We start from the raw sequence: 15641 nt of genomic DNA on the forward strand, positions 1-15641 counted from the left end.
TGTGCTCTGTGTATGTGTGTGTGCTCTCTCTCTCTGTGTGTGCTCTCTCTCTCTCTGTGTGTGTGTGCTCTCTCTGTGTGTGTGTTCTCTCTCTCTCTGTGTGTGTGCTCTCTCTGTGTGTGTGTGCTCTGTGTATGTGTGTGTGCTCTCTGTGTGTGTGTGCTCTGTGTATGTGTGTGTGCTCTCTCTCTCTCTCTGTGTGCTCTCTCTCTCTCTCTGCGTGCGCGCAACATTTCCAAGCGTCGAGCGTTCCCTGTCCACGGTGCTCGCCAGGTGCCGGAGAGATTGTGCGCCCTTCCTGACCTCACGCTCTCGCTCAGCACGCCACGCGCTCGCCACAGTCGCCACAAGGGACCCGCTCGACTTTTTCCGTGTTTTTCGCGTCTCACAGCTTGGGCAACGGCTCAAAGCACATCCATCCTCCCAACGTCTGGCGTTACACTCATCGTCGGCTTCATCATCATCATCAGCAGCAGCAGCAGCTTCATCATCAGCAGCAGCTTCATCATCAGCATCATCATCAGCAGCAGCAGCGTCGTCATCATCAGCAGCGTCATTATCATCAGCTTCCTCGTCATCATTAGGAGCAGCAGCTTCATCATCAGCAGCTTCATCATCAGCAACAGCTTCATCATGAGCGACTTCATCCGTAGCAGCAACAGCTTCATCACCAGCGGCTTCATCGCCGTAATTTCTATTTGTAACGGGCTGTGCGGCACCCCCTCAACGTTCTTGTACGGATCGACGGATACCCAGAGATAAAACAATAGAGTGGGCAACGGACACAACAATGGTGAAGCAAACAATGCAGATGGGAAGCAATGCAAACGGGAAACAATAAAAACGGACAACAGTCCAGGTAGGGAACAATGCAAAAGGGAAAGAATGCAAATGAGAAAACCTAGCAAATGGGAAACAACGGATATGGTAAAAAGAGAATACAAATGGGAAGCAATCCAAATATAAAACAATGGAAATGGGATTCAGACAATACAAATGGGACACAATACCAATGGAAAACAATGCCAATGGGACACAATGCCAATGGGACACAATGCCAATGGGAAACAATGCCAATGGGACACAATGCAAATAGAAGACAAACAATGCCAATGGGAAACAATGCAAATAGAAGACAAACAATGACAATGGGAAACAATGCCAATGGGAAACAATGCAAATAGAAGACAAACAAAGACAATGGGACACAATGCAAATAGAAGACAAACAAAGACAATGGGAAACAATGCAAATAGAAGACAAACAATGATAATGGGAAACAATGCCAATGGGAAACAATGCAAATAGAAGACAAACAATGCCAATGGGAAACAATGCCAATGGGAAACAATGCCAATGGGAAACAATGCAAATAGAAGACAAACAATGCCAATGGGAAACAATGCCAATGGGAAACAATGCAAATAGAAGACAAAGACAATGGGAAACAATGCAAATAGAAGACAAACAAAGACAATGGGAAACAATGCAAATAGAAGACAAACAATGACAATGGGAAACAATGCCAATGGGAAACAATGCAAATAGAAGACAAACAAAGACAATGGGAAACAATGCAAATAGAAGACAAACAATGCCAATGGGAAACAATGCAAATAGAAGACAAACAATGCCAATGGGAAACAATGCAAATAGAAGACAAACAATGACAATGGGAAACAATGCAAATAACAAACCAGCGCAGTAGCGAACCAACAGAAAGGAGTGGATGCGACCGAGGCAGTGGGGGTTGAGGTGTCGACTCGACTCACCGTCTGACACTTTTTTGAGATGGAGATCGGCGTACGTTCCATCTTGGCTGTTCTCAACTGCGCAGAGACAAAGACAAAAATCCCCCCCGTATAGCCTTTAACAGACCGTCGGAACCAAGTCCTGTTGGTGAGCAGCACCCACGCATTTGACCTGGTGAGGCCCCACAGAGCTGCCCACAGCTCTTTTCCAGAAGCGGCGACTCTGGCTTATCGCAAATGAAGATCGCTCAAGCGAAGTGGCTTATCGCGTGGAGGTTCAGAGCAGCCAAACGTGGAGGAAAAAAACCGGTGGACCCAGGGACAAATCCACGCGACCACGGGAAAAGAGAGACACGCAAACTCCAAATATGTAGCAGCAGGCATCGTCAGGGTTGAGAACGAATCCACGGCCTCCTGTATACCAGGCGAGGTAGTTAACATCTCACCACGGAGAGAGACACGCAAACTCTAAATATGTAGCAGCAGGCATCGTCAGGGTTGAGAACGAACCCACGACCTCCTGTATACCAGGCGAGGTAGTTAACATCTCACCACGTAGAGAGAGACACGCAAACTCCAAATGTAGAGCAGATATCGTCAGGGTTGAGAACGAACCCACGATCCTCCTGTATACCAGGCGAGGTAGTTAACATCTCATCACCTTTGAAGGCCGGAACGGCACACGAGGGGGTGGGTGGCCAACACGACGCCCGACCGCCTTTGTCTCCCCAGTGGCGATGTTTACACACCGCACCAGGTACTCATTTGAGGCTGAGTCGACCTAGGGGAGGCCCGGGACCGGTTTAGATAATCGTCACCGGTGTTGGCCGTGAACGGGAATCGAACCCGGGTCGCCAGGTTTGTAGCGCAGCGCGCCAACCGCTACACTATCGCTCCCCACACACACACAGACACGCACACGGACCCAATTACATTTACGCGATCCAACCCCAAACAACGTTTTACTTTATATTCACATTTAAAAATAAACGTCATCATGAATGATGATGATGTTGTTGCCGCTGATAATGATAATCATTGTGCAGAGCGTCATTCACGCTAATTGCAGCGCTGCACGAGGGGCCACATCCAATGATTGACATAGCGAGAACTGCCAATCAATTAAAAACGCGCATGACATTAAACATAAAACCAACCGAGAAATGGCACGAAAACATAAGGCCACAACAACCGCCATTCGCCACTAAGTGGCGGTGACGTCACCATGACGCTTGTGCCAGGCTATGTGCACCCTGAGGCCACGTGAAGTGTCGAACGCCCGCTGGCAGGAGGTCACGGGGCAGACCCAGGTGCCACGAGTCGACTGACTGAGATGACTGAGATGAGTGGCTAATGCACCACCTGTGCCCCCTATTGTGGCAACCTGCTGTGCTTTAGCCACGAGGGCGACTGCCTCCAACTGCCCAGTAGCGTCCTTCACGAGCCTCCTCCACAGAGGCCGATCTTGACACCGCTGGTACCAGTCATCGGCAAGTCCACTCAGCTCCACGTCCTCCTGTACCACATCACTCCATCTCTTCTCTAACCCGTGCCGCGCCTGCTTAGCCCCCTCAATCCGGCCGAACAAAAGCTGTTTCGGCATGCGGTGGCTGAGCATGCGGGCTACATGACCCAGCCATCGCAGCCTTCCCCGCCGGAGCTAACCGATGGGAGATTGCCCAGATCTTTCAAGGATTTGTGAGCTCCTCACACAATCCAGTCTGGTTAAACCCAGGATGGATCGTAGGCAGGCCAGCCTAAATGTTTCTAACTGGCGAAGATGTTCCATTAGGGGGGTCCACGTTTCGCAAGCGTAGAGAAGGGATGGAATGACCGTGGCCGAGAAGACCTGAAGCTTAGTGCAGAGCGACAGACCAGGTAGCTTCCACACAGCGTTACGCAACCGATGAAAAGATATTGCCGCTCGACTGATTCGGAGTGAGACCTCTGCTGTTAAACTGGAGCCAGTCATAAGCACACTGCCCAGGTATGGGAAACTCTCCACTCTCTCCACAACTGCCCCATCACTGATTGGGAGTTGTGGGGGTGGAGTGTCCGATGGTACAAAATACCCAGGCAGGTGCTTAGTTTTGGTGGGGCTGATGCTAAGGCCCCACCTCTTAGTGGCACGCTCCAGTCTCAACAGCAGCGTCTCCAACTCCTCCTCTGAATGAGCAGCTATTACCAAATCATCAGCATACATAACGTGGTTGAGCAATAGGGAGCCATCCCTTGACCGCACCCGGGCATCGATCAGCCTCCCATTATATCTGTACCATATGGAGATTCCCCCAGTACAGCTATTGAAGGCTTCCCGAACTACGTGGTCAAAAGAGATGTTAAATAATGTGGGAGCCAGAGGACATCCCTGTCGCACCCCAATGTGTACAGGGATTGGCTCCGACTCCCGGCCACGTAGTTTTACCCGGGCCCGCTCACCATCATGAAGGTCCTTAATGATCGTGAGCAGAGGGTCCGATACTCCAAAAGCACGAAGAACAACCCAGAGCCCAGGCCTACTGATGGTATCATAGGCCTTGACCAGGTCAATAAAGCAGAGATGTAGGTCTTGTTGGAATTCCCTACACCTCTGCTGTAGCAGACGGACAGAAAATATGGCATCTGTGCAGGACCGCCCTTTCCTGAAACCGCATTTGGGCTCCGCAAGCCTCTCCTCAGCGTGCCTGGCAAGGCGATGTTGAATAATCCTTGCCAGGACCTTTCCCGGCACACTGAGGAGTGAGATGCCCCTGTAGTTGTTACAGTCTGTGCGGTCCCCCTTCTTAAAAAGGGGGACCACCAGGGCATCCTTCAAATCCTGCGGAACCCGTCCAGTGGTCCAGACTGTTGTTATGATGTCATATAGGGCAGTCTGTGCACAAACGCTGCCCTCCCTCAGCATTTCGCTTGGGAGATCATCTCTGCCCGCTACCTTTCCTGGTCTCAGACTCCGGATCGCCTTCAGTACTTCCTCAACAGATGGCACCTCAGCCAGCCACTCACAGGGGGTGACTTCTTCCAATATTTGAGGCACCGCAGCCTCAGCAGGGTCATCCTCACTTTGTGCCACGATGTTTTCCTGGCTGAGGGATTTTCCCTCCCCCAGGACCTCACAGAAATGCTCAGCAAATCTGCAAACCTGTTCCTGGGGGTCGGAGATTGGGTCACTGTTTTTTTCCCTAATGATGGTAATAGGTGTCGCGCTGCAGATTACTTGTTTGATGGAGTTAAATAGAGATTTGTGATCACGGGCCACTGAGGCAGACTCCATCTCCTCAGCAACCCGCGACCACCACCCATCCTTGCAGCGCCTCACGGCTCTCCGAACCTCCGAACGAACGCTGCGGTAAGCCTCCTCATTCTCTGACGTGGGATTCTGTAGCCGATGACAGTGGGCCTGTCGCTTTTTCTCAACCATCCTGAACACCTCCTCTGTCAGCCAGGGTCTCTGGGGAGGTCTGAACCGCGTACCCAAAGCAGCCATTGCAGCTGCATGAGTCACAGTCCTAAACCTCGCCCATTTACCCTCGACATCAGGAGGAGTCGGGGACGATGCCAATCCCAGCCGCAAGCGATGATGAAATTCTCGCTTGCAACTTTCATCAGATAACTGAGACCAGGCCAGTTTAGGTTGGAATGGGGTCCTGGGTGTACACCCACCACCGGAGTGGAAGAATGGCAGGCGCATCTTACAGATGACTAGTCGATGGTCAGAGGGCAGATCAGCTCCACGGTAGGTCCTGGTGTCAAGGACATGGGCTCGCATCCGCTGGTCCGTCACTATGTAGTCCAGCAGATGTTCTTGCTTGGACCCAGCATGCATCCATGATGTTGTGTGGATGCGCCGATGCCGGAACAGCGTGTTGGTAATTACAAGCCCATGGGCTGCACAAAAATCTAGCAGCCTCCTATCGGCCACAAGCACACACACACACACAGGTGATCGCAACAGATGACAACACTCACACTGACGATGATGACACTGCCTCTGATGATACTGATGATGATACTGCCACTGATGTTGATAATAATGATGATGATGATGATACTGCCACTGATGATAATGACACTGCCTCTGATGATGATGATACTGCCTCTGATGATGATGATACTGCCTCTGATGATGATACTGCCACTTATGATGATGATACTGCCACTGATGATGATGACTGCCTCTGATGATGATACTGCCACTGATGATGATGATGATGATGATACTGCCTCTGATGATGATACTGCCTCTGATGATGATGATACTGATGATACTGCCTCTAATGATGATACTGTCTCTGATGATGATGATGATAATGCCTCTGATGATGATGATGCCTCTGATGATGATGATACTGCCTCTGATGATGATGATGCTCCTGCTGCTGATGATGATACTGCCACTGATGATGATACTGCCACTGATGATGATACTGCTACTAATGATCATGATACTGCCACTGATGATGATACTGCTCCTGCTGCTGCTGATGATACTGCCACTGATGATGATGATACTGCCACTGATGATGATACTGCCACTGATGATGATGATGATACTGCTACTGATGATGATGATACTGCCACTGATGATGATACTGCTCCTGCTGCTGATGATACTGCCACTGATGATGATGATACTGCCACTGATGATGATACTGCCACTGATGATGATGATGATGATACTGCTACTGATGATGATACTGCCACTGATGATGATACTGCTCCTGCTGCTGATGATACTGCCACTGATGATGATGATACTGCCACTGATGATGATACTGCCTCTGATGATATAAACTCACCTTTTACACCTTTCTTGGACCTGAGATATAGGGGAGGGGGTGAGAGTTGAGACAAAACAATGAAAATTATTAATTCAATTGTCCACCATCATCGTCATCGTCATCATCGTCATCATCAACATCATTGTCATCTTTTGATTTAAAGCTTTCGTGACTGCAGTAATTCATATTCTTAGTTTTTTCGGTAAAGTCACGTTGAAGAGAAACAACAAAATAATAAAAAATATATATAAAACAATAAAAAAAAATTCTCACGACATTTCGACCATAACTCAAACGGTCATCTTCAGGTGTGTTGGTTTGCATAAATTTATTTTTAAACGGCGCATTTATTTATTTATAAAAAAACGTTAGCGCCACGCGCAGCGATTTGGCAGTTTACCCAGGACTAGTCCATCTATATTCTGAAAAGAGGAGGGGGGAGACGAATTTTTTTATAATGTATGCTATCTGAAAGCCACTGTAAGCGTGAACAATCAATTAAGAACTGAAATGGTTTATCAAATCTTTCCAATGATTGCTAAGATAGAATCCATCTTCTCGGTTGAAATTGTCTCTGTGCTTGTATATGTGGATAGCCTCATGAACGAATCTCTCATGGAAGCCAGATGGCTTACAAAGAACCTCTGTCTTGGAAAAGTCAATGGCATGTGAGCCTACTGAATTAGAACAATGATCTGCTACGGCCGAGGTGTTGGTCCTACCGTGTTTAAGGTCTGCTTTGTGTTCACGAATGCGGTCCGAGACATGGCGTTTGGTTTCTCCAATGTAACTACTACCACAGAGGCAACTTAGTTTGTAGACACCAGGGTATTGTATGTCCGGAATCACATCTTTTACAGACGGAACCAGATCACGGATTTTATGTAATGTGTTGAAACGGACCTGGATCTTGTGTTTATTCAAATTTTTTGGAGATCATTTTTGTGATCCCAGCAATGTAGGGTAAAGTGATGGTTTTGAAAGGCTCCTCAAGAGGGTTCTTCTTCATGGTTTGAGTGATAGCTTTGCGGATTGTATAGTCGGAGTAACCATTAGCCCTAAGAGCTTGGTGTACGTGCTTGAGTTCACTGCTTATGTGTTCCTGGTCGGATATGCATTGGGCTCTATGCTACAGAGTCTTGATGAGAGAATTCTTCTGTGATGGATGGTGGTGGGAATCCGGTTTCAGATAAGCATCCGTATGGGTAGCTTTCCTGTAGACAGAGTGGCTCATTGAACCATCAGGTCTCTTTTTAATTAGGACATCCAAAAAAGGTATCTTGCCATCTATTTCGATGGCAGACAGCATACATTATAAAAAATTTCGTCTCCCCCCTCCTCTTTTCAGAATATAGATGGACTAGTCCTGGGTAAACTGCCAAATCGCTGCGCGTGGCGCTAACGTTTTTATAAATAAGTAAATGCGCCGTTTAAAAATAAATTTATGCAAACCAACACACCTGAAGATGACCGTTTGAGTTATGGTCGAAACGTCGTGAGAATTTTTTTTTATTGTTTTATATATATTATTATTATTTTGTTGTTTCTCTTCAACGTGACTTTACCGAAAAATCTAAGAATATGAATTACTGCAGTCACGAAAGCTTTAAATCAAAATTTAATCGCCTCTACGGGGAGGGTTTTCACATAACTTTAAGATCCTTCAACAAACTCCGGGATAAGAAAGCTCAGCTGATCGAGTCTCTCACCTTCCTGAAGAGATGCCGCGACTCTGGGGTAATACCAATCGCATTTACACTGACCTCTGCTGCTGTAACTTCTTCTAATGCGAAACGAATTCTTTTCAAAACTAGCTTAGCTCTTATCTCAGAAAAAATCAGACTTATACGCACAGAACTAGATCAGTTAGACAAGACACTCTACAAATCACACTTATCATTGACGGCAATAATGTCCACATCGGATTGGGAACATGTAGACAATATGACTGCCTCTTCAGCTGCTACTATGTCGACCAAATGTAAGGAAAACCTGATTTCCAAATGTAACCTCCTCTTCAACAAAAGACCGGACCCACACACCAAAAAGTTAGACGTTAATAAAGTCGTAATTAATCGCAGTAACAGTTCTATTTCCGATGGTCTGAAATCCGTTTTAGCTAAAGGTCTAAACTTTGCAGTCACACCTAAACACATACCAGTTAATGATATAATTGCCCAAGTAGACGTTGCTCTCAGGGGCCTGGGTCACATCGCTGCAGACGTAGCAAGATCTGAAATCGCTGCAACCCTCAAAAACGCTAAGATGCCAGCTAGCAACCTCAGCAAAGATGAGCGTTTTGAATTATATAAATTAAAAAAGAGGAATGATATTGTAGTCCTCTCAGCTGACAAAGGCAATGCTACTGTCATCATGGATAAAATAGAATACAACAACAAAATTAAAGAATTACTCGACGATGGTAGTTATACAAAAATAAAAAGAGATCCCACCAACAGCCTCGTGACACAAACCAACAAAATAATTTCTGATTCAACCGCATTAATTGATCAATCTAAACAGTTTTCGTTGAAACCTTCTGCTGCCAGGCCACCAAGATTATACGGCTTACCAAAAATACATAAAGTAGATACACCTCTTCGTCCCATAGTCTCTACTATCAGCCCCCCCACCTACAAACTAGCTCGTTTTTTGTCTGAAATCCTGCGTCCTTTCACTGGAAAGACCACCTCTGCGGTACAAAATTCTACTCACCTGGTATCGACAATCAAGGGTATTTCCCTGTCCCCAGACGACCTGCTTGTCAGTTTTGATGTAGTTTCCTTATTCACCAAGGTTCCTGTACCTGACACCATTGCAATCATTGAAGACTTGGTTCATCAAGGACTAAACACTGAGGTACCCCCCCTGGTGAGACACTGTTTAACCAATACATACTTCACTTGGAATGGAACTTTCTACAAACAAACTGAGGGCACCCCAATGGGCTCCCCCCTTTCTCCAGTTATAGCTAACATTTTCATGGAGAAATTTGAGACTGACGCCATCCAGACTGCCACTCTGCGCCCAACCTTATGGAAGAAGTACGTGGATGACACTTTTGTCATCTGGCCACATGGCCGGCCTGCTCTAGACCAATTCTTCGACCACATCAATTCCATACACCCAGCCATCAGATTTACCATGGAAGTCGAAATATATAGCAAGATACCTTTTTTTGGATGTCCTAATTAAAAAGAGACCTGATGGTTCAATGAGCCACTCTGTCTACAGGAAAGCTACCCATACGGATGCTTATCTGAAACCGGATTCCCACCACCATCCATCACAGAAGAATTCTCTCATCAAGACTCTGTATCATAGAGCCCAATGCATATCCGACCAGGAACACATAAGCAGTGAACTCAAGCACGTACACCAAGCTCTTAGGGCTAATGGTTACTCCGACTATACAATCCGCAAAGCTATCACTCAAACCATGAAGAAGAACCCTCTTGAGGAGCCTTTCAAAACCATCACTTTACCCTACATTGCTGGGATCACAAAAAAGATCTCCAAAATCTTGAATAAACACAAGATCCAGGTCCGTTTCAACACATTACATAAAATCCGTGATCTGGTTCCGTCTGTAAAAGATGTGATTCCGGACATACAATACCCTGGTGTCTACAAACTAAGTTGCCTCTGTGGTAGTAGTTACATTGGAGAAACCAAACGCCATGTCTCGGACCGCATTCGTGAACACAAAGCAGACCTTAAACACGGTAGGACCAACACCTCGGCCGTAGCAGATCATTGTTCTAATTCAGTAGGCTCACATGCCATTGACTTTTCCAAGACAGAGGTTATTTGTAAGCCATCTGGCTTCCATGAGAGATTCGTTCATGAGGCTATCCACATATACAAGCACAGAGACAATTTCAACCGAGAAGATGGATTCTATCTTAGCAATCATTGGAAAGATTTGATAAACCATTTCAGTTTTTAATTGATTGTTCACGCTTACAGTGGCTTTCAGACAGCATACATTATAAAAAAATTCGTCTCCCCCCTCCTCTTTTCAGAATATAGATGGACTAGTCCTGGGTAAACTGCCAAATCGCTGCGCGTGGCGCTAACGTTTTTTATAAATAAATAAATGCGCCGTTTAAAAATAAATTTATGCAAACCAACACACCTGAAGATGACCGTTTGAGTTATGGTCGAAACGTCGTGAGAATTTTTTATTGTTTTATATATATTTTATTATTTTGTTGTTTCTCTTCAACGTGACTTTACCGAAAAAAACTAAGAATATAATATCATTGTCATCATCATCGTCACCATCGTCATCACCATCATCATCATCGTCATCATCGTCATCATCGTCATCATTAAGATCATCATCATCATCTTCATCATTAAGATCGTCATCATCGTCATCATCATCATCATTAAGATTGTCATCATCGTCACCATCGTCGGCCAGGGCAAGCTGCCAGCGTGAAGCTCACGAAGCGCCCATCGTGGCGAGGGTCTCTCACCTGAAGGCCATGCCAAAGTTGCTGTTTCCTGATGAGACCAAAGAGAGGCGAAAATACGACGGATTAGAGCGGCAGGGACGTTCACACGCGACTCGTGAACCGTGCAGAGAGCACGACAATGATCGCGACGATGATGATGACGATGATCGCGACAATGACGACGATGATGACAATGATCGCGGCGATGACGATGATCGCGACGATGACGATGATGATGACAATAATCGCGGCGATGATGACGATGATGATGATCGTGGCGATGATGGTGACGATGACGATGATCGCGACGATGACGACAATGATGACAATGATCGCGACGATGATGACGATGATGATGATCGTGGCGACGATGATGACGGTGATGACGATGATCGTGACGATGACGACGATGATGACAATGATCGTGACGATGATGACGATGATGATGATCGTGGCGACGATGATGACGATGATGACGATAATCGCGACGATGATGACGATGATCGTGAAGATGATCGCGAAGATTATCGTGGCGACGATGGTCGCGACTATGATGACGATGATGATGAAAATCGCGACAATGATGACGATAATCGTGAAGATGATGACGATGATGATCGTGGCGACGATGATGATGATGACGATCATCGCGACGATGATGACGATGATCGCGAAGATGATCGCGAAGATGATCGTGGCGACGATGACGACAATGATCGCGACTATGATGACGACGATGATGATAATTGCGACAATGATGACGATAATCGTGAAGATGATGACGATGATGATGATGATCGTGGTGACGATGACGATGATGACGATGATGATCATGATGACGATGATGACGATAATCGCGACAGACAAATTATTTTGTACAAATGGTGATGACGGCTATAATGATGGTTACTCAAACACAATCCCACACACACACTCCCACACACACTCAAAGATCCCCCGTGTAGCCTCAACAGACTGTAGGGGCAAGTGCTGTTAGCGAGTAGCACCTATGAAGGCCAGCACGGCACACGAGGGAGTGGGTGGCCAGCACCACGCCCGACCGCCTTTGTCTCCCCCAGTGGCGATGTTTACTACACACCACACCGGGTACTCATTTGAGGCTGAGCCGACCTGGAGGAGGGCCAGGACCGGTTCAGATAATCGTCACTGGTGTTGGCCGTGAGCGGTTTGTAGCATAGCGTAGCGCTAACCGCTACACTACCGCTCACTCACTCACACTCACACACACATTCCAGTCAAACACACTCCACTCACACACTCTCGCTCACACACACTCATTCACACACACTCCCACACTCACTCACTTACACACTCTCATTCAAACACACTCCCACACACACTCCACTCCCACACTCTACTCACACACTCTCACTCACACATACTCCCACGCACACTCCCACACTCACTCACTCACACACTCTCACTCACTCACACTCCACTCAAACACTCACACACACACTCCACTCACACACACACCCACACATTTTCACTCACACTCCCACACACACACTCCACTCCCACACTCACTCACACACTCTCACATACACTCCACTCAAACACACTCTCACACACACTCCACTCCCACACTCTCACTCACACACTCTCACTCACACACACTCCACTCAAACACACTCCTACACACACTCCCACACTCACTCACTCACACACTCTCACTCACACACACTCTCACTCACTCACACACTCCACTCAAACACACTCCCACACACACTCTACTCACACACTAACTCCAACACTCACTCACTCACACACTCCCACACACTCTACAAAGATCCCCCATATAGCCTTAACAGACTGTAGGGGCAAGTGCTGTTAGCGAGCACCTATGAAGGCCGGAACGGCACACGAGGGGGTGGGTGGCCAGCACCACGCCCGACCGCCTTTGTCTCCCCAGTGGCGATGTTTACACACCACACTCTCACACACTCACTCACACACTCCCACACTCGCTCACACACTCCACTCAAACACACTCCCACACACACTCTATTCACACACTAACTCCCACACTCACTCACACACACTCCCACACACACTCCACTCCCATACTCACTCACACACTCTCACTCACACACACTCCCACGCACACTCCCACACTCACTCACTCACTCACACACTCTCACTCACACACTCCACTCAAACACTCCCACACACACTCCACTCACAAACACCCACACACTTTCACTCACACTCCCACACACACTCCACTCCCACACTCACACACTCTCACACACACTCCACTCAAACACACTCTCACACACACTGCGATCCCACACTCACTCACACCCTCTCACTCACACACACACTCTCACTCACACACACTCCACTCAAACACACTTCTACACACACTCCACTCTCACACTCACTCACACACTCTCACTCACACACACTCCCACACTCACTCACACACTCCACTCAAACACACTCCCCCACTCACTCACTCACACACACTCCCACACACACTCTACTCACACACTCACTCACACACTCCACTCACACACACTCCCACACTCACTCACTCACTCACCCACTCCACTCAAACACACTCCCACACTCACTCACACACACTCACTCAAACACACTCCCACACACACTCTACTCACACACTCACTCACACACTCTCAGTCACACACACTCCCACACACACTCCACTCCCACACTCACTCACACACTCTACTCACGGACTCTCACTCACTCCACTCACACACACTCCACTCAAACACACTCTCACACACACTCTACTCACACACTCCACTCACACACTCCACTCACACATTACACTCACACACCCACACACTCCACTCACACATTACACTCACACACTCCACTCACTCACACACTCCACTCAAACACTCCCACACACACTCCACTCACACACACCCACACACTTTCACTCACACTTCCACACACACTCCACTCCCACACTCACACACTCTCACACACACTCCACTCAAACACACTCTCACACACACTCCACTCCCACACTCACTCACACACCCTCACTCACACTCTCACTCACACACACTCCACTCAAACACACTCCTACACACACTCCACTCTCACACTCACTCACACACTCTCACTCACACACACTCCCACACTCAATCACTCACACACTCAACTCAAACACACTCCCACACTCACTCTCTCACTCACACACACTCCCACACACACTCTACTCACACACTCACTCACACACTCTACTCACACACTCACTCACACACTCCACTCAAACACATTCCCAGACACACTCTACTCACACACTCACTCACACACTCCACTCACACACACTCCCACACTCACTCACTCACTCACCCACTCCACTCAAACACACTCCCACACACACTCTACTCACACACTCACTCACACACTCTCACTCACACACACTCCCACACACTCTACTCACACACTCTCACTCACTCACAATCACTCAAACACACTCCTACACACACTCTACTCACACACTCTCACACACACTGATTCACGCACACTCCCACACTTACTCACTCACACACTCTCACTCACACACACTCCCACACTCATTCACACACTCTACTCACAGACTCTCACTCACTCCACTCACACACACTCCACTCAAACACACTCCCACACACACTCTACTCACACACTCTCACTCACACACACTCCCACACTCACTCACACACTTCACTCAAACACACTCCACTCCCACACCCACACTCCACTCAAACGCTCCCACACACACTCCACTCACACACACACCCACACACTCCACTCACACATCACACACTCCACTCACACACACACACCCACACACTCCACTCACACATTACACTCACACACTCCCACACACACTCCACTCACACACACACACCCACACCCACACACTCCACTCACATACACACACCCACACACTCCACTCACACATTACACTCCCAAACACTCACACACACACTCACACACTCCCACACACACATTACACTCACACACTCCCACACACACTCCACTCACACACACACACCCACACACTCCACTCACACATTACACTCACACACTCCCACACACACACAACACTCACACACGCACACCCACACACTCCACTCACACATTACTCACACACTCCCACACACACTCCACTCACACACACCCACACTCTATTCACACATTACACTCACACACTTCCACACACTCACACACTCACACACACACACCCACACACTCCACTCACACATTACACTCACACACTCCACTCACACACTCCCACACAAATTTCACACACTCACACACTCCACTCACACACTCCCACACACACATACCCACACACTCCCACACACTCACACACACACACCCACACACTCCACTCACACACTCCACTCACACATTACACTCACACACCCACACACTCCACTCACACATTACACTCACACACTCCACTCACACACTCCCACACACATTACACACACTCCACTCACACACACACATACCCACACACTCCCACACACTCACACACACCCACACACTCCACTCACACACTCCACTCACACATTACACTCACACACACCCACACACTCCACTCACACACTCCACTCACACATTACACTCACACACCCACACACTCCACTCACACATTA

The sequence above is a fragment of the Petromyzon marinus genome, chromosome 61 (assembly GCF_048934315.1).
Source record: "Petromyzon marinus isolate PM22_M1 ecotype Great Lakes invasive population chromosome 61, UKy_Petmar_22M1.pri1.0, whole genome shotgun sequence".
Classification (NCBI taxonomy): Eukaryota; Metazoa; Chordata; class Hyperoartia; order Petromyzontiformes; family Petromyzontidae; genus Petromyzon; species Petromyzon marinus.